Source organism: Phalangium opilio, unplaced genomic scaffold (genome assembly GCF_054372755.1).
Source record: "Phalangium opilio isolate 3A_F unplaced genomic scaffold, DU_Popi_V2 ptg000021l_1, whole genome shotgun sequence".
Lineage (NCBI taxonomy): Eukaryota > Metazoa > Arthropoda > Arachnida > Opiliones > Phalangiidae > Phalangium > Phalangium opilio.
This window is the reverse complement of record NW_028324153.1, coordinates 2,921,581-2,940,323: the sequence shown is the minus strand read 5'-3', so window position 1 is coordinate 2,940,323 and position 18,743 is coordinate 2,921,581. Positions and strand designations below refer to the sequence as shown.

The 18,743-nt window shown below is 45.4% G+C and overlaps 18 non-coding genes across 18 annotated transcripts; all 18 read left to right on the top strand.

The window, feature by feature from the left end:
• Positions 1–339: 339 nt before the first annotated feature.
• On the top strand, positions 340–411 carry TRNAS-GCU (transfer RNA serine (anticodon GCU)). The gene has a single exon. It is a non-coding gene; the product is annotated as a tRNA-Ser (tRNA).
• A 188-nt stretch (positions 412–599) lies between these two features.
• TRNAC-GCA (transfer RNA cysteine (anticodon GCA)) lies at positions 600–671 on the top strand. The gene has a single exon. It is a non-coding gene; the product is annotated as a tRNA-Cys (tRNA).
• Positions 672–2,280: 1,609 nt separating this feature from the next.
• TRNAC-GCA (transfer RNA cysteine (anticodon GCA)) lies at positions 2,281–2,352 on the top strand. Its single transcript has one exon. It is a non-coding gene; the product is annotated as a tRNA-Cys (tRNA).
• A 1,349-nt stretch (positions 2,353–3,701) lies between these two features.
• TRNAC-GCA (transfer RNA cysteine (anticodon GCA)) lies at positions 3,702–3,773 on the top strand. Its single transcript has one exon. It is a non-coding gene; the product is annotated as a tRNA-Cys (tRNA).
• Positions 3,774–5,121: 1,348 nt separating this feature from the next.
• TRNAS-GCU (transfer RNA serine (anticodon GCU)) lies at positions 5,122–5,193 on the top strand. The gene has a single exon. It is a non-coding gene; the product is annotated as a tRNA-Ser (tRNA).
• A 58-nt stretch (positions 5,194–5,251) lies between these two features.
• Positions 5,252–5,323, top strand: TRNAC-GCA (transfer RNA cysteine (anticodon GCA)). The gene has a single exon. It is a non-coding gene; the product is annotated as a tRNA-Cys (tRNA).
• A 446-nt stretch (positions 5,324–5,769) lies between these two features.
• TRNAS-GCU (transfer RNA serine (anticodon GCU)) lies at positions 5,770–5,841 on the top strand. Its single transcript has one exon. It is a non-coding gene; the product is annotated as a tRNA-Ser (tRNA).
• Positions 5,842–6,029: 188 nt separating this feature from the next.
• Positions 6,030–6,101, top strand: TRNAC-GCA (transfer RNA cysteine (anticodon GCA)). Its single transcript has one exon. It is a non-coding gene; the product is annotated as a tRNA-Cys (tRNA).
• A 700-nt stretch (positions 6,102–6,801) lies between these two features.
• Positions 6,802–6,873, top strand: TRNAC-GCA (transfer RNA cysteine (anticodon GCA)). Its single transcript has one exon. It is a non-coding gene; the product is annotated as a tRNA-Cys (tRNA).
• Positions 6,874–7,061: 188 nt separating this feature from the next.
• On the top strand, positions 7,062–7,133 carry TRNAC-GCA (transfer RNA cysteine (anticodon GCA)). The gene has a single exon. It is a non-coding gene; the product is annotated as a tRNA-Cys (tRNA).
• A 5,587-nt stretch (positions 7,134–12,720) lies between these two features.
• TRNAC-GCA (transfer RNA cysteine (anticodon GCA)) lies at positions 12,721–12,792 on the top strand. The gene has a single exon. It is a non-coding gene; the product is annotated as a tRNA-Cys (tRNA).
• A 1,348-nt stretch (positions 12,793–14,140) lies between these two features.
• TRNAC-GCA (transfer RNA cysteine (anticodon GCA)) lies at positions 14,141–14,212 on the top strand. The gene has a single exon. It is a non-coding gene; the product is annotated as a tRNA-Cys (tRNA).
• A 959-nt stretch (positions 14,213–15,171) lies between these two features.
• Positions 15,172–15,243, top strand: TRNAC-GCA (transfer RNA cysteine (anticodon GCA)). The gene has a single exon. It is a non-coding gene; the product is annotated as a tRNA-Cys (tRNA).
• A 1,349-nt stretch (positions 15,244–16,592) lies between these two features.
• Positions 16,593–16,664, top strand: TRNAC-GCA (transfer RNA cysteine (anticodon GCA)). Its single transcript has one exon. It is a non-coding gene; the product is annotated as a tRNA-Cys (tRNA).
• Positions 16,665–17,103: 439 nt separating this feature from the next.
• Positions 17,104–17,175, top strand: TRNAC-GCA (transfer RNA cysteine (anticodon GCA)). The gene has a single exon. It is a non-coding gene; the product is annotated as a tRNA-Cys (tRNA).
• Positions 17,176–17,363: 188 nt separating this feature from the next.
• On the top strand, positions 17,364–17,435 carry TRNAC-GCA (transfer RNA cysteine (anticodon GCA)). The gene has a single exon. It is a non-coding gene; the product is annotated as a tRNA-Cys (tRNA).
• Positions 17,436–17,874: 439 nt separating this feature from the next.
• Positions 17,875–17,946, top strand: TRNAY-GUA (transfer RNA tyrosine (anticodon GUA)). Its single transcript has one exon. It is a non-coding gene; the product is annotated as a tRNA-Tyr (tRNA).
• A 568-nt stretch (positions 17,947–18,514) lies between these two features.
• TRNAY-GUA (transfer RNA tyrosine (anticodon GUA)) lies at positions 18,515–18,586 on the top strand. Its single transcript has one exon. It is a non-coding gene; the product is annotated as a tRNA-Tyr (tRNA).
• Positions 18,587–18,743: the final 157 nt, after the last annotated feature.

Genomic DNA, 18,743 nt, shown 5'->3' with positions numbered 1-18,743 from the left:
GGTTCAAACCCGAGTTCTCCCAATAACAGCACGGATCATTGCTTTTATTTTAGTTAAATCGACATTACGGCCTTCAACTAGGGGGAATAGCTCAGTGGTAGAGCATTCGACTGCAGATCGAGAGCTCCTTGGTTCAAACCCGAGTTCCCCCTGTAACAGCACGGATCATTTCGTTTATTTTGGTTAAATCGACATTACGGTTACGAACGCGGGGGAATAGCTCAGTGTTAGAGCATTCGACTGCAGATCGAGAGGTACTTGGTTCAAAGCCGAGTTCCCCTGTAACAGCACGGATCATTCCGTTTATTTTAGTTAAATCGACATTACGGCTAAGAACAAGGGGGAATAGCTCAGCGGTAGAGCATTCGACTGCTGATCGAGAGGTACTTGGTGCAAACCCGAGTTCTCCCTGTAACAGCACGGATCATTCCGTTTATTTTAGCTAAATCGACATTACGACTATGAACAAAGGGAAATAAATCAGTGGTAGAGCATTCGACTGCAGATCGAGAGGTCCTTGGTTCAAAACCGAGTTCTCATTGTAACAGCACGGATCATTCCTTTTATTTTAGTTAAATCGACATTACGGCCTTGAACTAGGGGGAATAGCTCAGTGGTAGAGCATTCGACTGCAGATCGAGAGGTCCTTGGTTCAAACCCGAGTTCTCCCTGTAACAGCACGGATCATTGCCTTTATTTTAGTTAAATCGACATTACGGCCTTGAACTATGGGGAATAGCTCAGTGGTAGAGCATTCGACTGCAGATCGAGAGGTCCTTGGTTCAAACCCGAGTTCTCCCTGTAACAGCACGGATCATTGCCTTCATTTTAGTTAAATCGACATTACGGCCTTGAACTAGGGGGAATAGCTCAGTGGTAGAGCATTCGACTGCAGATCGAGAGGTCCTTGGTTCAAACCGGTGTTCTCCCTGTAACAGCACGGATCATTCCGTTTATTTTAGTTAAATCGACATTACGGCTAAGAAAAAGGGGGAATAGCTCAGTGGTAGAGCATTCGACTGGAGATCAAGAGGTACTTGGTTCAAACCACTGCTCTCCCTGAAACAGCACGGATCATTCCGTTTAATTTAGTTAAATCGACATTACGGCTATGAACAAAGGGAAATAGCTCAGTGGTAGAGCATTCGACTGCAGATCAAGAGGTCATTGGTTCAAACTCGAGTTCCCCCTGTAACAGCACGGATCATTTCGTTTATTTTAGTTAATGCGACATTACGGTTATGAACAAGGGGGAATAGCTCGCATTCGACTGCAAATCAAGAGGTCCTTGGTTCAAACCCGTGTTCTCCCTGTAACAGCACGGATCATTGCCTTCATTTTAGTTAAATCGACATTACGGCCTTGAACTAGGGGGAATAGCTCAGTGGTAGAGCATTCGACTGCAGATCGAGAGGTCCTTGGTTCAAACCCGTGTTCTCCCTGTAACAGCACGGATCATTCCGTTTATTTTAGTTAAATCGACATTACGGCTAAGAACAAGGGGGAATAGCTCTGCGGTAGAGCATTCGACTGCAGATCGAGAGGTCCTTGGTTCAAACCCGAGTTCCCCCTGTAACAGCACGGATCATTCCGTTTAATTTAGTTAAATCGACATTACGGCTATGAACAAAGGGAAATAGCTCAGTGGTAGAGCATTCGACTGCAGATCGAGAGGTCCTTGGTTCAAACCCGAGTTCCCCCTGTAACAGCACGGATCATTCCGTTTAATTTAGTTAAATCGACATTACGGCTATGAACAAAGGGAAATAGCTCAGTGGTAGAGCATTCGACTGCAGATCGAGAGGTACTTGGTTCAAACCCGAGTTCTCCCTGTAACAGCACGGATCATTGCCTTCATTTTAGCTAAATCGACATTACGGCTATGAACAAAGGGAAATAAATCAGTGGTAGAGCATTCGACTGCAGATCGAGAGGTCCTTGGTTCAAACCCGAGTTCCCCCTTTAACAGCACGGATCATTTCGTTTATTTTGGTTAAATCGACATTACGGTTACGAACGCGGGGGAATAGCTTAGTGGTAGAGCATTCGACTGCAGATCGAGAGGTACTTGGTTCAAAGCCGAGTTCTCACTGTAACAGCACGGATCATTCCTTTTATTTTAGTTAAATCGACATTACGGCCTTGAACTAGGGGGATTAGCTTAGTGGTAGAGCATTCGACTGCAGATCGAGAGGTCCTTGGTTCAAACCCGAGTTCTCCCTGTAACAGCACGGATCATTGCCTTCATTTTAGTTAAATCGACATTACGGCTAAGAACAAGGGGGAATAGCTCAGTGGTAGAGCATTCGACTGCAGATCGAGAGGTCCTTGGTTCAAACCCGAGTTCTCCCTGTAACAGCACGGATCATTGCCTTTAATTTAGTTAAATCGACATTACGGCCTTGAACTAGGGGGAATAGCTCAGTGGTAGAGCATTCGACTGCAGATCGAGAGGTCCTTGGTTCAAACCCGTGTTCTCCCTGTAACAGCACGGATCATTCCGTTTATTTTAGTTAAATCGACATTACGGCTAAGAACAAGGGGGAATAGCTCAGTGGTAGAGCATTCGACTGGAGATCAAGAGGTACTTGGTTCAAACCCCTGCTCTCCCTGTAACAGCACGGATCATTCCGTTTAATTTAGTTAAATCGACATTACGGCTATGAACAATAGGAAATAGCTCAGTGGTAGAGCATTCGACTGCAGATCGAGAGGTCCTTGGTTCAAACCCGAGTTCCCACTGTAACAGCGCGGATCATTCCGTTTATTTTAGTTAAATCGACATAACGGTTATGAACAAGGGGGAGTAGCTCAGTGGTAGAGCATTCGACTGCAGATCAAGAGGTCATTGGTTCAAACTCGAGTTCCCCCTGTAACAGCACGGATCATTTAGTTTATTTTAGTTAAATCGACATTACGGTTATGAACAAGGGGGAATAGCTCGCATTCGACTGCAGATCGAGAGGTCCTTGGTTCAAACCCGAGTTCCCCCTGTAACAGCACAGATCATTCCGTTTATTTTAGTTAAATCGACATAACGGTTATGAACAAGGGGGAGTAGCTCAGTGGTAGAGCATTCGACTGCAGATCAAGAGCCCATTGGTTCAAACTCGAGTTCCCCCTGTAACAGCACGGATCATTTAGTTTATTTTAGTTAAATCGACATTACGGTTACGAACGCGGGGGAAAAGCTCAGTGGTAGAGCATTCGACTGCAGATCGAGAGGTACTTGGTTCAAGCCCGAGTTCCCCCTGTAACAGCACGGATCATTCCGTTTATTTTAGTTAAATCGACATAACGGCCTTGAATAAGGGGGAATAGCTTAGTGGTAGAGCATTCGACTGAAGATCGAGAGGTACTTGGTTCAAACCCGAGTTCCCCCTGTAACAGCACGGATCATTTCGTTTATTTTAGTTAAATCGACATTACGGTTACGAACGCGGGGGAATAGCTCAGTGGTAGAGCATTCGACTGCAGATCGAGAGTTACTTGGTTCAAACCCGAGTTCCCCCTGTAACAGCACGGATCATTCCGTTTATTTTAGTTAAATCGACATTACGGCTAAGAACAAGGGGGAATAGCTCAGCGGTAGAGCATTCGATTGCAGATCGAGAGGAACTTGGTTCAAACCCGAGTTCCCCCTGTAACAGCATGGATCATTCCGTTTATTTTAGTTAAATCGACATTACGGCCTTGAACAAGGGGGAATAGCTCAGTGGTAGAGCATTCGACTGCAGATCGAGAGGTCCTTGGTTCAAACCCGAGTTCTTCCTGTAACAGCACGGATCATTCCGTTTATTTTAGCTAAATCGACATTACGACTATGAACAAAGGGAAATAAATCAGTGGTAGAGCATTCGACTGCAGATCGAGAGGTCCTTGGTTCAAACCCGAGTTTCCCCTGTAACAGCACGGATCATTCCGTTTACTTTAGTTAAATCGACATTACGGCTAAGAACAAGGGGGAATAGCTCAGCGGTAGAGCATTCGACTGCAGATCGAGAGGAACTTGGTTCAAACCCGAGTTCCCCCTGTGACAGCACGGATCATTCCGTTTATTTTAGTTAAATCGACATTACGGTTATGAACAAGGGGGAATAGCTCGCATTCGACTGCAGATCAAGAGATCCTTGGGTGAAACCCTAGTTCCCCCTGTAACAGCACGGATCATTTCGTTTATTTTAGTTAAACCGACATTACGGTTACGAACGCGGGGGAATAGCTCAGTGGTAGAGCATTCGACTGCAGATCGAGAGGTACTTGGTACAAACCCGAGTTCCCCCTGTAACAGCACGGATCATTCCGTTTATTTTAGTTAAATCGACATAACGGTTATGAACAAGGGGGAGTAGCTCAGTGGTAGAGCATTCGACTGCAGATCAAGAGGTCATTGGTTCAAACTCGAGTTCCCCCTGTAACAGCACGGATCATTTAGTTTATTTTATTTAAATCGACATTACGGTTACGAACGCGGGGGAAAAGCTCAGTGGTAGAGCATTCGACTGCAGATCGAGAGGTACATGGTTCAAACCCGAGTTCCCCCTGTAACAGCACGGATCATTCCGTTTATTTTAGTTATATCGACATTACGGCTATGAACAAAGGGAAATAGCTCAGTGGTAGAGCATTCGACTGCAGATCAAGAGGTCATTGGTTCAAACTCGAGTTCCCCCTGTAACAGCACGGATCATTTCGTTTATTTTAGTTAATGCGACATTAGGGCACGGAACAAAGAGGAATAGCTCAGTGGTAGAGCATTCGACTGCAGATCGAGAGGTCCTTGGTTCAAACCCGAGTTCTCCCAATAACAGCACGGATCATTGCTTTTATTTTAGTTAAATCGACATTACGGCCTTCAACTAGGGGGAATAGCTCAGTGGTAGAGCATTCGACTGCAGATCGAGAGCTCCTTGGTTCAAACCCGAGTTCCCCCTGTAACAGCACGGATCATTTCGTTTATTTTGGTTAAATCGACATTACGGTTACGAACGCGGGGGAATAGCTCAGTGTTAGAGCATTCGACTGCAGATCGAGAGGTTCTTGGTTCAAAGCCGAGTTCCCCTGTAACAGCACGGATCATTCCGTTTATTTTAGTTAAATCGACATTACGGCTAAGAACAAGGGGGAATAGCTCAGCGGTAGAGCATTCGACTGCTGATCGAGAGGTCCTTGGTTCAAACCCGTGTTCTCCCTGTAACAGCACGGATCATTCCGTTAATTTTAGTTAAATCGACATTACGGCTATGAACAAGGGGGAATAGCTCAGCGGTAGAGCATTCGACTGCAGATCGAGAGGTCCTTGGTTCAAACCCGAGTTCCCCCTGTAACAGCACGGATCATTCCTTTTATTTTAGTTAAATCGACATTAGGGCGAGGAACAAAGAGGAATAGCTCAGTGGTAGAGCATTCGACTGCAAATCAGGAGGTCCTTGGTTCAAACCCGAGTTCTCCCTGTAACAGCACGGATCATTGCTTTCATTTTAGTTAAATCGACATTACGGCCCTAACTAGGGGGAATAGCTCAGTGGTAGAGCATTCAACTGCAGATCGAGAGCTCCTTGGTTCAAACCCGAGTTCCCCCTGTAACAGCACGGATCATTTCGTTTATTTTGGTTAAATCGACATTACGGTTACGAACGCGGGGGAATAGCTCAGTGTTAGAGCATTCGACTGCAGATCGAGAGGTACTTGGTTCAAAGCCGAGTTCCCCTGTAACAGCACGGATCATTCCGTTTATTTTAGTTAAATCGACATTACGGCTAAGAACAAGGGGGAATAGCTCAGCGGTAGAGCATTCGACTGCTGATCGAGAGGTACTTGGTGCAAACCCGAGTTCTCCCTGTAACAGCACGGATCATTCCGTTTATTTTAGCTAAATCGACATTACGACTATGAACAAAGGGAAATAAATCAGTGGTAGAGCATTCGACTGCAGATCGTGAGGTCCTTGGTTCAAAACCGAGTTCTCACTGTAACAGCACGGATCATTCCTTTTATTTTAGTTAAATCGACATTACGGCCTTGAACTAGGGGGAATAGCTCAGTGGTAGAGCATTCGACTGCAGATCGAGAGGTCCTTGGTTCAAACCCGAGTTCTCCCTGTAACAGCACGGATCATTGCCTTTATTTTAGTTAAATCGACATTACGGCCTTGAACTATGGGGAATAGCTCAGTGGTAGAGCATTCGACTGCAGATCGAGAGGTCCTTGGTTCAAACCCGAGTTCTCCGTGTAACAGCACGGATCATTGCCTTCATTTTAGTTAAATCGACATTACGGCCTTGAACTAGGGGGAATAGCTCAGTGGTAGAGCATTCGACTGCAGATCGAGAGGTCCTTGGTTCAAACCGGTGTTCTCCCTGTAACAGCACGGATCATTCCGTTTATTTATAGTTAAATCGACATTACGGCTAAGAAAAAGGGGGAATAGCTCAGTGGTAGAGCATTCGACTGGAGATCAAGAGGTACTTGGTTCAAACCACTGCTCTCCCTGAAACAGCACGGATCATTCCGTTTAATTTAGTTAAATCGACATTACTGCTATGAACAAAGGGAAATAGCTCAGTGGTAGAGCATTCGACTGCAGATCAAGAGGTCATTGGTTCAAACTCGAGTTCCCCCTGTAACAGCACGGATCATTTCGTTTATTTTAGTTAATGCGACATTACGGTTATGAACAAGGGGGAATAGCTCGCATTCGACTGCAAATCAAGAGGTCCTTGGTTCAAACCCGTGTTATCCCTGTAACAGCACGGATCATTCCGTTAATTTTAGTTAAATCGACATTACGACTATGAACAAGGGGGAATAGCTCAGCGGTAGAGCATTCGACTGCAGATCGAGAGGTCCTTGGTTCAAACCCGAGTTCCCCCTGTAACAGCACGGATCATTCCTTTTATTTTAGTTAAATCGACATTAGGGCGAGGAACAAAGAGGAATAGCTCAGTGGTAGAGCATTCGACTGCAGATCGAGAGGTCCTTGGTTCAAACCCGAGTTCTCCCTGTAACAGCACGGATCATTGCCTTTATTTTAGTTAAATCGACATTACGGCCTTGAACTAGGGGGAATAGCTCAGTGGAAGAGCATTCGACTGCAGATCGAGAGGTCCTTGGTTCAAACCCGAGTTCTCCCTGTAACAGCACGGATCATTGCCTTCATTTTAGTTAAATCGACATTACGGCCTTGAACTAGGGGGAATAGCTCAGTGGTAGAGCATTCGACTGCAGATCGAGAGGTCCTTGGTTCAAACCCGTGTTCTCCCTGTAACAGCACGGATCATTCCGTTTAATTTAGTTAAATCGACATTACGGCTTAGAACAAAGGGAAATAGCTCAGTGGTAGAGCATTCGACTGCAGATCGAGCGATCCTTGGTTCAAACCCGAGTTCCCACTGTAACAGCACGGATCATTCCGTTTATTTTAGTTAAATCGACATAACGGTTACGAACGCGGGGAAATAGCTCAGTGGTAGAGCATTCGACTGCAGATCGAGAGGTACTTGGTTCAAACCCGAGTTCCACTGTAACAGCACGGATCATTCCGTTTATTTTAGTTAAATCGACATTACGGCTAAGAACAAGAGGGAATAGCTCAGTGGTAGAGCATTCGACTGGAGATCAAGAGGTACTTGGTTCAAACCCCTGCTCTCCCTGTAACAACACGGATCATTCCGTTTAATTTAGTTAAATCGACATTACGGCTATGAACAAAGGGAAATAGCTCAGTGGTAGAGCATTCGACTTCAGATCAAGAGGTCATTGGTTCAAACTCGAGTTCCCCCTGTAACAGCACGGATCATTCCGTTTAATTTAGTTAAATCGACATTACGGCTATGAACAAAGGGAAATAGCTCAGTGGTAGAGCATTCGACTGCAGATCGAGAGGTCCTTGGTTCAAACCCGAGTTCCCACTTAACAGCACGGATCATTCCGTTTATTTTAGTTAAATCGACATTACGGTTATGAACAAGGGGGAATAGCTCGCATTCGACTGCAGATCAAGAGATCCTTGGTTGAAACCCTAGTTCCCCCTGTAACAGCACGGATCATTTCGTTTATTTTAGTTAAACCGACATTACGGTTACGAACGCGGGGGAATAGCTCAGTGGTAGAGCATTCGACTGCAGATCGAGAGGTACTTGGTACAAACCCGAGTTCCCCCTGTAACAGCAAGGATCATTCCGTTTATTTTAGTTAAATCGACACAACGGTTATGAACAAGGGGGAATAGCTCAGTGGTAGAGCATTCGACTGCAGATCAAGAGGTCATTGGTTCAAACTCGAGTTCCCCCTGTAACAGCACGGATCATTTAGTTTATTTTAGTTAAATCGACATTACGGTTACGAACGCGGGGGAAAAGCTCAGTGGTAGAGCATTCGACTGCAGATCGAGAGGTACTTGGTTCAAACCCGAGTTCTCCCTGTAACAGCACGGATCATTGCCTTCATTTTAGCTAAATCGACATTACGGCTATGAACAAAGGGAAATAAATCAGTGGTAGAGCATTCGACTGCAGATCGAGAGGTCCTTGGTTCAAACCCGAGTTCCCCCTTTAACAGCACGGATCATTTCGTTTATTTTGGTTAAATCGACATTACGGTTACGAACGCGGGGGAATAGCTCAGTGGTAGAGCATTCGACTGCAGATCGAGAGGTACTTGGTTCAAAGCCGAGTTCCCCCTGTAACAGCACGGATCATTCCGTTTATTTTAGTTAAATCGACATTACGGCTAAGAACAAGGGGGAATAGCTCACCGGTAGAGCATCGACTGCAGATCGAGAGGTACTTGGTTCAAACCCGTGTTCTCCCTGTAACAGCACGGATCATTGCCTTCATTTTAGTTAAATCGACATTACGGCCTTGAACTAGGGGGAATAGCTCAGTGGTAGAGCATTCGACTGCAGATCGAGAGGTCCTTGGTTCAAACCCGTGTTCTCCCTGTAACAGCACGGATCATTCCGTTTATTTTAGTTAAATCGACATTACGGCTAAGAACAAGGGGGAATAGCTCTGCGGTAGAGCATTCGACTGCAGATCGAGAGGTCCTTGGTTCAAACCCGAGTTCCCCCTGTAACAGCACGGATCATTCCGTTTAATTTAGTTAAATCGACATTACGGCTATGAACAAAGGGAAATAGCTCAGTGGTAGAGCATTCGACTGCAGATCGAGAGGTCCTTGGTTCAAACCCGAGTTCCCACTTAACAGCACGGATCATTCCGTTTATTTTAGTTAAATCGACATTACGGTTATGAACAAGGGGGAATAGCTCGCATTCGACTGCAGATCAAGAGATCCTTGGTTGAAACCCTAGTTCCCCCTGTAACAGCACGGATCATTTCGTTTATTTTAGTTAAACCGACATTACGGTTACGAACGCGGGGGAATAGCTCAGTGGTAGAGCATTCGACTGCAGATCGAGAGGTACTTGGTACAAACCCGAGTTCCCCCTGTAACAGCACGGATCATTCCGTTTATTTTAGTTAAATCGACATAACGGTTATGAACAAGGGGGAATAGCTCAGTGGTAGAGCATTCGACTGCAGATCAAGAGGTCATTGGTTCAAACTCGAGTTCCCCCTGTAACAGCACGGATCATTTAGTTTATTTTAGTTAAATCGACATTACGGTTACGAACGCGGGGGAAAAGCTCAGTGGTAGAGCATTCGACTGCAGATCGAGAGGTACTTGGTTCAAACCCGAGTTCTCCCTGTAACAGCACGGATCATTGCCTTCATTTTAGCTAAATCGACATTACGGCTATGAACAAAGGGAAATAAATCAGTGGTAGAGCATTCGACTGCAGATCGAGAGGTCCTTGGTTCAAACCCGAGTTCCCCCTTTAACAGCACGGATCATTTCGTTTATTTTGGTTAAATCGACATTACGGTTACGAACGCGGGGGAATAGCTCAGTGGTAGAGCATTCGACTGCAGATCGAGAGGTACTTGGTTCAAAGCCGAGTTTCCCCTGTAACAGCACGGATCATTCCGTTTATTTTAGTTAAATCGACATTACGGCCAAGAACAAGGGGGAATAGCTCAGCGGTAGAGCATCGACTGCAGATCGAGAGGTACTTGGTTCAAACCCGAGTTCTCACTGTAACAGCACGGATCATTCCTTTTATTTTAGTTAAATCGACATTACGGCCTTGAACTAGGGGGAATAGCTCAGTGGTAGAGCATTCGACTGCAGATCGAGAGGTCATTGGTTCAAACCCGAGTTCTCCCTGTAACAGCACGGATCATTGCCTTCATTTTAGTTAAATCGACATTACGGCTAAGAACAAGGGGGAATAGCTCAGTGGTAGAGCATTCGACTGGAGATCAAGAGGTACTTGGTTCAAACCCCTGCTCTCCCTGTAACAGCACGGATCATTCCGTTTAATTTAGTTAAATCGACATTACGGCTAAGAACAAAGGGAAATAGCTCAGTGGTAGAGCATTCGACTTCAGATCAAGAGGTCATTGGTTCAAACTCGAGTTCCCCCTGTAACAGCACGGATCATTTCGTTTATTTTAGTTAATGCGACATTACGGTTATGAACAAGGGGGAATAGCTCGCATTCGACTGCAAATCAAGAGGTCCTTGGTTCAAACCCGTGTTCTCCCTGTAACAGCACGGATCATTGCCTTCATTTTAGTTAAATCGACATTACGGCTATGAACAAAGGGAAATAGCTCAGTGGTAGAGCATTCGACTTCAGATCAAGAGGTCATTGGTTCAAACTCGAGTTCCCCCTGTAACAGCACGGATCATTTCGTTTATTTTAGTTAATGCGACATTACGGTTATGAACAAGGGGGAATAGCTCGCATTCGACTGCAAATCAAGAGGTCCTTGGTTCAAACTCGTGTTCTCCCTGTAACAGCACGGATCATTGCCTTCATTTTAGTTAAATCGACATTACGGCCTTGAACTAAGGGGAATAGCTCAGTGGTAGAGCATTCGACTGCAGATCGAGAGGTCCTTGGTTCAAACCCGTGTTCTCCCTGTAACAGCACGGATCATTCCGTTTATTTTAGTTAAATCGACATTACGGCTAAGAACAAGGGGGAATAGCTCTGCGGTAGAGCATTCGACTGCAGATCGAGAGGTCCTTGGTTCAAACCCGAGTTCCCCCTGTAACAGCACGGATCATTCCGTTTAATTTAGTTAAATCGACATTACGGCTATGAACAAAGGGAAATAGCTCAGTGGTAGAGCATTCGACTGCAGATCGAGAGGTCCTTGGTTCAAACCCGAGTTCCCACTTAACAGCACGGATCATTCCGTTTATTTTAGTTAAATCGACATTACGGTTATGAACAAGGGGGAATAGCTCGCATTCGACTGCAGATCAAGAGATCCTTGGTTGAAACCCTAGTTCCCCCTGTAACAGCACGGATCATTTCGTTTATTTTAGTTAAACCGACATTACGGTTACGAACGCGGGGGAATAGCTCAGTGGTAGAGCATTCGACTGCAGATCGAGAGGTACTTGGTACAAACCCGAGTTCCCCCTGTAACAGCACGGATCATTCCGTTTATTTTAGTTAAATCGACATAACGGTTATGAACAAGGGGGAATAGCTCAGTGGTAGAGCATTCGACTGCAGATCAAGAGGTCATTGGTTCAAACTAAGGTTCCCCCTGTAACAGCACGGATCATTTAGTTTATTTTAGTTAAATCGACATTACGGTTACGAACGCGGGGGAAAAGCTCAGTGGTAGAGCATTCGACTGCAGATCGAGAGGTACTTGGTTCAAACCCGAGTTCTCCCTGTAACAGCACGGATCATTGCCTTCATTTTAGCTAAATCGACATTACGGCTATGAACAAAGGGAAATAAATCAGTGGTAGAGCATTCGACTGCAGATCGAGAGGTCCTTGGTTCAAACCCGAGTTCCCCCTTTAACAGCACGGATCATTTCGTTTATTTTGGTTAAATCGACATTACGGTTACGAACGCGGGGGAATAGCTCAGTGGTAGAGCATTCGACTGCAGATCGAGAGGTACTTGGTTCAAAGCCGAGTTCCCCCTGTAACAGCACGGATCATTCCGTTTATTTTAGTTAAATCGACATTACGGCTAAGAACAAGGGGGAATAGCTCAGCGGTAGAGCATCGACTGCAGATCGAGAGGTACTTGGTTCAAACCCGAGTTCTCACTGTAACAGCACGGATCATTCCTTTTATTTTAGTTAAATCGACATTACGGCCTTGAACTAGGGGGCATAGCTCAGTGGTAGAGCATTCGACTGCAGATCGAGAGGTCCTTGGTTCAAACCCGAGTTCTCCCTGTAACAGCACGGATCATTGCCTTCATTTTAGTTAAATCGACATTACGGCTAAGAACAAGGGGGAATAGCTCAGTGGTAGAGCATTCGACTGGAGATCAAGAGGTACTTGGTTCAAACCCCTGCTCTCCCTGTAACAGCACGGATCATTGCGTTTAATTTAGTTAAATCGACATTACGGCTATGAACAAAGGGAAATAGCTCAGTGGTAGAGCATTCGACTGCAGATCGAGAGGTCCTTGGTTCAAACTCGAGTTCCCACTTTAACAGCACGGATCATTCCGTTTATTTTAGTTAAATCGACATTACGGTTATGAACAAGGGGGAATAGCCCGCATTCGACTGCAAATCAAGAGGTCCTTGGTTCAAACCCGTGTTCTCCCTGTAACAGCACGGATCATTCCGTTAATTTTAGTTAAATCGACATTACGGCTATGAACAAGGGGGAATAGCTCAGCGGTAGAGCATTCGACTGCAGATCGAGAGGTCCTTGGTTCAAACCCGAGTTCTCCCTGTAACAGCACGGATCATTGCCTTTAATTTAGTTAAATCGACATTACGGCCTTGAACTAGGGGGAATAGCTCAGTGGTAGAGCATTCGACTGCAGATCGAGAGGTCCTTGGTTCAAACCCGTGTTCTCCCTGTAACAGCACGGATCATTCCGTTTATTTTAGTTAAATCGACATTACGGCTAAGAACAAGGGGGAATAGCTCAGTGGTAGAGCATTCGACTGGAGATCAAGAGGTACTTGGTTCAAACCCCTGCTCTCCCTGTAACAGCACGGATCATTCCGTTTAATTTAGTTAAATCGACATTACGGCTATGAACAATAGGAAATAGCTCAGTGGTAGAGCATTCGACTGCAGATCGAGAGGTCCTTGGTTCAAACCCGAGTTCCCACTGTAACAGCGCGGATCATTCCGTTTATTTTAGTTAAATCGACATTACGGTTATGAACAAGGGGGAATAGCTCGCATTCGACTGCAGATCAAGAGATCCTTGGTTGAAACCCTAGTTCCCCCTGTAACAGCACGGATCATTTCGTTTATTTTAGTTAAACCGACATTACGGTTACGAACGCGGGGGAATAGCTCAGTGGTAGAGCACTCGACTGCAGATCGAGAGGTACTTGGTACAAACCCGAGTTCCCTTGTAACAGCACAGATCATTCCGTTTATTTTAGTTAAATCGACATAACGGTTATGAACAAGGGGGAGTAGCTCAGTGGTAGAGCATTCGACTGCAGATCAAGAGGTCATTGGTTCAAACTCGAGTTCCCCCTGTAACAGCACGGATCATTTAGTTTATTTTAGTTAAATCGACATTACGGTTACGAACGCGGGGGAAAAGCTCAGTGGTAGAGCATTCGACTGCAGATCGAGAGGTACTTGGTTCAAACCCGAGTTCCCCCTGTAACAGCACGGATCATTCCGTTTATTTTAGTTAAATCGACATTACGGCCTTGAATAAGGGGGAATAGCTTAGTGGTAGAGCATTCGACTGAATATCGAGAGGTACTTGGTTCAAACCCGAGTTCCCCCTGTAACAGCACGGATCATTTCGTTTATTTTAGTTAAATCGACATTACGGTTACGAACGCGGGGGAATAGCTCAGTGGTAGAGCATTCGACTGCAGATCGAGAGTTACTTGGTTCAAACCCGAGTTCCCCCTGTAACAGCACGGATCATTCCGTTTATTTTAGTTAAATCGACATTACGGCTAAGAACAAGGGGGAATAGCTCAGCGGTAGAGCATTCGATTGCAGATCGAGAGGAACTTGGTTCAAACCCGAGTTCCCCCTGTAACAGCATGGATCATTCCGTTTATTTTAGTTAAATCGACATTACGGCCTTGAACAAGGGGGAATAGCTCAGTGGTAGAGCATTCGACTGCAGATCGAGAGGTCCTTGGTTCAAACCCGAGTTCTTCCTGTAACAGCACGGCTCATTCCGTTTATATTAGCTAAATCGACATTACGACTACGAACAAAGGGAAATAAATCAGTGGTAGAGCATTCGACTGCAGATCGAGAGGTCCTTGGTTCAAACCCGAGTTTCCCCTGTAACAGCACGGATCATTCCGTTTACTTTAGTTAAATCGACATTACGGCTAAGAACAAGGGGGAATAGCTCAGCGGTAGAGCATTCGACTGCAGATCGAGAGGAACTTGGTTCAAACCCGAGTTCCCCCTGTAACAGCACGGATCATTCCGTTTATTTTAGTTAAATCGACATTACGGTTATGAACAAGGGGGAATAGCTCGCATTCGACTGCAGATCAAGAGATCCTTGGGTGAAACCCTAGTTCCCCCTGTAACAGCACGGATCATTTCGTTTATTTTAGTTAAACCGACATTACGGTTACGAACGCGGGGGAATAGCTCAGTGGTAGAGCATTCGACTGCAGATCGAGAGGTACTTGGTACAAACCCGAGTTCCCCCTGTAACAGCACGGATCATTCCGTTTATTTTAGTTAAATCGACATAACGGTTATGAACAAGGGGGAGTAGCTCAGTGGTAGAGCATTCGACTGCAGATCAAGAGGTCATTGGTTCAAACTCGAGTTCCCCCTGTAACAGCACGGATCATTTAGTTTATTTTATTTAAATCGACATTACGGTTACGAACGCGGGGGAAAAGCTCAGTGGTAGAGCATTCGACTGCAGATCGAGAGGTACTTGGTTCAAACCCGAGTTCCCCCTGTAACAGCACGGATCATTCCGTTTATTTTAGTTAAATCGACATTACGGCTAAGAACAAGGGGGAATAGCTCAGCGGTAGAGCATTCGACTGCAGATCGAGAGGAACTTGGTTCAAACCCGAGTTCCCCCTGTAACAGCATGGATCATTCCGTTTATTTTAGTTAAATCGACATTACGGCCTTGAACAAGGGGGAATAGCTCAGTGGTAGAGCATTCGACTGCAGATCGAGAGGTCCTTGGTTCAAGCCCGAGTTCTCCCTGTAACAGCACGGATCATTCCGTTTATTTTAGCTAAATCGACATTACGACTATGAACAAAGGGAAATAAATCAGTGGTAGAGCATTCGACTGCAGATCGAGAGGTCCTTGGTTCAAACCCGAGTTCCCACTGTAACAGCACGGATCATTTCGTTTATTTTAGTTAATGCGACATTACGGTTATGAACAAGGGGGAATAGTTCGCATTCGACTGCAAATCAAGAGGTCCTTGGTTCAAACCCGTGTTCTCCCTGTAACAGCACGGATCATTCCGTTTTTTTTAGTTAAATCGACATTACGGCCTTGAATAAGGGGGAATAGCTTAGTGGTAGAGCATTCGACTGCAGATCGAGAGGTACTTGGTTCAAACCCGAGTTCCCCCTGTAACAGCACGGATCATTTCGTTTATTTTAGTTAAATCGACATTACGGTTACGAACGCGGGGGAATAGCTCAGTGGTAGAGCATTCGACTGCAGATCGAGAGGTACTTGGTACAAACCCGAGTTCCCCCTGTAACAGCACGGATCATTCCGTTTATTTTAGTTAAATCGACATAACGGTTATGAACAAGGGGGAGTAGCTCAGTGGTAGAGCATTCGACTGCAGATCAAGAGGTCATTGGTTCAAACTCGAGTTCCCCCTGTAACAGCACGGATCATTTAGTTTATTTTATTTAAATCGACATTACGGTTACGAACGCGGGGGAAAAGCTCAGTGGTAGAGCATTCGACTGCAGATCGAGAGGTACTTGGTTCAAACCCGAGTTCCCCCTGTAACAGCACGGATCATTCCGTTTATTTTAGTTAAATCGACATTACGGTTACGAACGCGGGGGAATAGCTCAGTGGTAGAGCATTCGACTGCAGATCGAGAGTTACTTGGTTCAAACCCGAGTTCCCCCTGTAACAGCACGGATCATTCCGTTTATTTTAGTTAAATCGACATTACGGCCTTGAATAAGGGGGAATAGCTTAGTGGTAGAGCATTCGACTGAATATCGAGAGGTACTTGGTTCAAACCCGAGTTCCCCCTGTAACAGCACGGATCATTTCGTTTATTTTAGTTAAATCGACATTACGGTTACGAACGCGGGGGAATAGCTCAGTGGTAGAGCATTCGACTGCAGATCGAGAGTTACTTGGTTCAAACCCGAGTTCCCCCTGTAACAGCACGGATCATTCCGTTTATTTTAGTTAAATCGACATTACGGCTAAGAACAAGGGGGAATAGCTCAGCGGTAGAGCATTCGACTGCAGATCGAGAGGAACTTGGTTCAAACCCGAGTTCCCCCTGTAACAGCATGGATCATTCCGTTTATTTTAGTTAAATCGACATTACGGCCTTGAACAAGGGGGAATAGCTCAGTGGTAGAGCATTCGACTGCAGATCGAGAGGTCCTTGGTTCAAACCCGAGTTCTCCCTGTAACAGCACGATTCATTCCGTTTATTTTAGCTAAATCGACATTACGACTATGAACAAAGGGAAATAAATCAGTGGTAGAGCATTCGACTGCAGATCGAGAGGTCCTTGGTTCAAACCCGAGTTCCCACTCTAACAGCACGGATCATTTCGTTTATTTTAGTTAATGCGACATTACGGTTATGAACAAGGGGGAATAGTTCGCATTCGACTGCAAATCAAGAGGTCCTTGGTTCAAACCCGTGTTCTCCCTGTAACAGCACGGATCATTCCGTTTATTTTAGTTAAATCGACATTACGGCCTTGAATAAGGGGGAATAGCTTAGTGGTAGAGCATTCGACTGCAGATCGAGAGGTACTTGGTTCAAACCCGAGTTCCCCCTGTAACAGCACGGATCATTTCGTTTATTTTAGTTAAATCGACATTACGGTTACGAACGCGGGGGAATAGCTCAGTGGTAGAGCATTCGACTGCAGATCGAGAGGTACTTGGTTCAAACCCGAGTTCCCCCTGTAACAGCACGGATCATTCCGTTTATTTTAGTTAAATCGACATTACGGCTAAGAACAAGGGGGAATAGCTCAGCGGTAGAGCATTCGACTGCAGATCGAGAGGAACTTGGTTCAAACCCGAGTTCCCCCTGTAACAGCACGGATCATTCCGTTTATTATAGTTAAATCCACATTTCGGCCTTGAAGAAGGGGGAATAGCTCAGTGGTAGAGCATTCGACTGCAGATCGAGAGGTCCTTGGTTCAAACCCGAGTTCTCCCTGTAACAGCACGGATCATTCCGTTTATTTTAGCTAAATCGACATTACGACTATGAACAAAGGGAAATAAATCAGTGGTAGAGCATTCGACTGCAGATCGAGAGGTCATTGGTTCAAACCCGAGTTCCCACTGTAACAGCACGGATCATTTCGTTTATTTTAGTTAATGCGACATTACGGTTATGAACAAGGGGGAATAGTTCGCATTCGACTGCAAATCAAGAGGTCCTTGGTTCAAACCCGTTTTCTCCCTGTAACAGCACGGATCATTCCTTTTATTTTAGTTAAATCGACATTAGGGCGAGGAACAAAGGGGAATAGCTCAGTGGTAGAGCATTCGACTGCAGATCGAGAGTTACTTGGTTCAAACCCGAGTTCCCCCTGTAACAGCACGGATCATTCCGTTTATTTTAGTTAAATCGACATTACGGCTAAGAACAAGGGGGAATAGCTCAGCGGTAGAGCATTCGACTGTAGATCGAGAGGAACTTGGTTCAAACCCGAGTTCCCCCTGTAACAGCATGGATCATTCCGTTTATTTTAGTTAAATCGACATTACGGCCTTGAACAAGGGGGAATAGCTCAGTGGTAGAGCATTCGACTGCAGATGGAGAGGTCCTTGGTTCAAACCCGAGTTCTCCCTGTAACAGCACGGATCATTCCGTTTAATTTAGTTAAATCGACATTACGACTATGAACAAAGGGAAATAGCTCAATGGTAGAGCATTCGACTGCAGATCGAGAGGTTCTTGGTTCAAACCCGAGTTCCCACTGTAACAGCACGGATCATTCCGTTTAATTTAGTTAAATCGACATTACGGCTATGAACAAAGGGAAATAGCTCAGTGGTAGAGCATTCGACTGCAGATCGAGAGGTCCTTGGTTCAAACCCGAGTTCCCACTGTAACAGCACGGATCATTCCGTTTATTTTAGTTAAATCGACATTACGGTTATGAACAAGGGGGAATAGCTCGCATTCGACTGCAGATCAAGAGGTCCTTGGTTCAAACCCGATTTCCCCCTGTAACAGCACGGATCATTTCGTTTATTTTAGTTAAATCGACATTACGGCCTTGAACTAGGGGATTAGCTCAGTGGTAGAGCATTCAACTGTAGATCGAGAGGTCCTTGGTTCAAACCCGAGTTCTCCCTGTAACAGCACGGATCATTGCCTTCATTTTAGCTAAATCGACATTACGGCTATGAACAAAGGGAAATAAATCAGTGGTAGAGCATTCGACTGCAGATCGAGAGGTCCTTGGTTCAAACCCGAGTTCCCCCTGTAACAGCACGGATCATTTCGTTTATT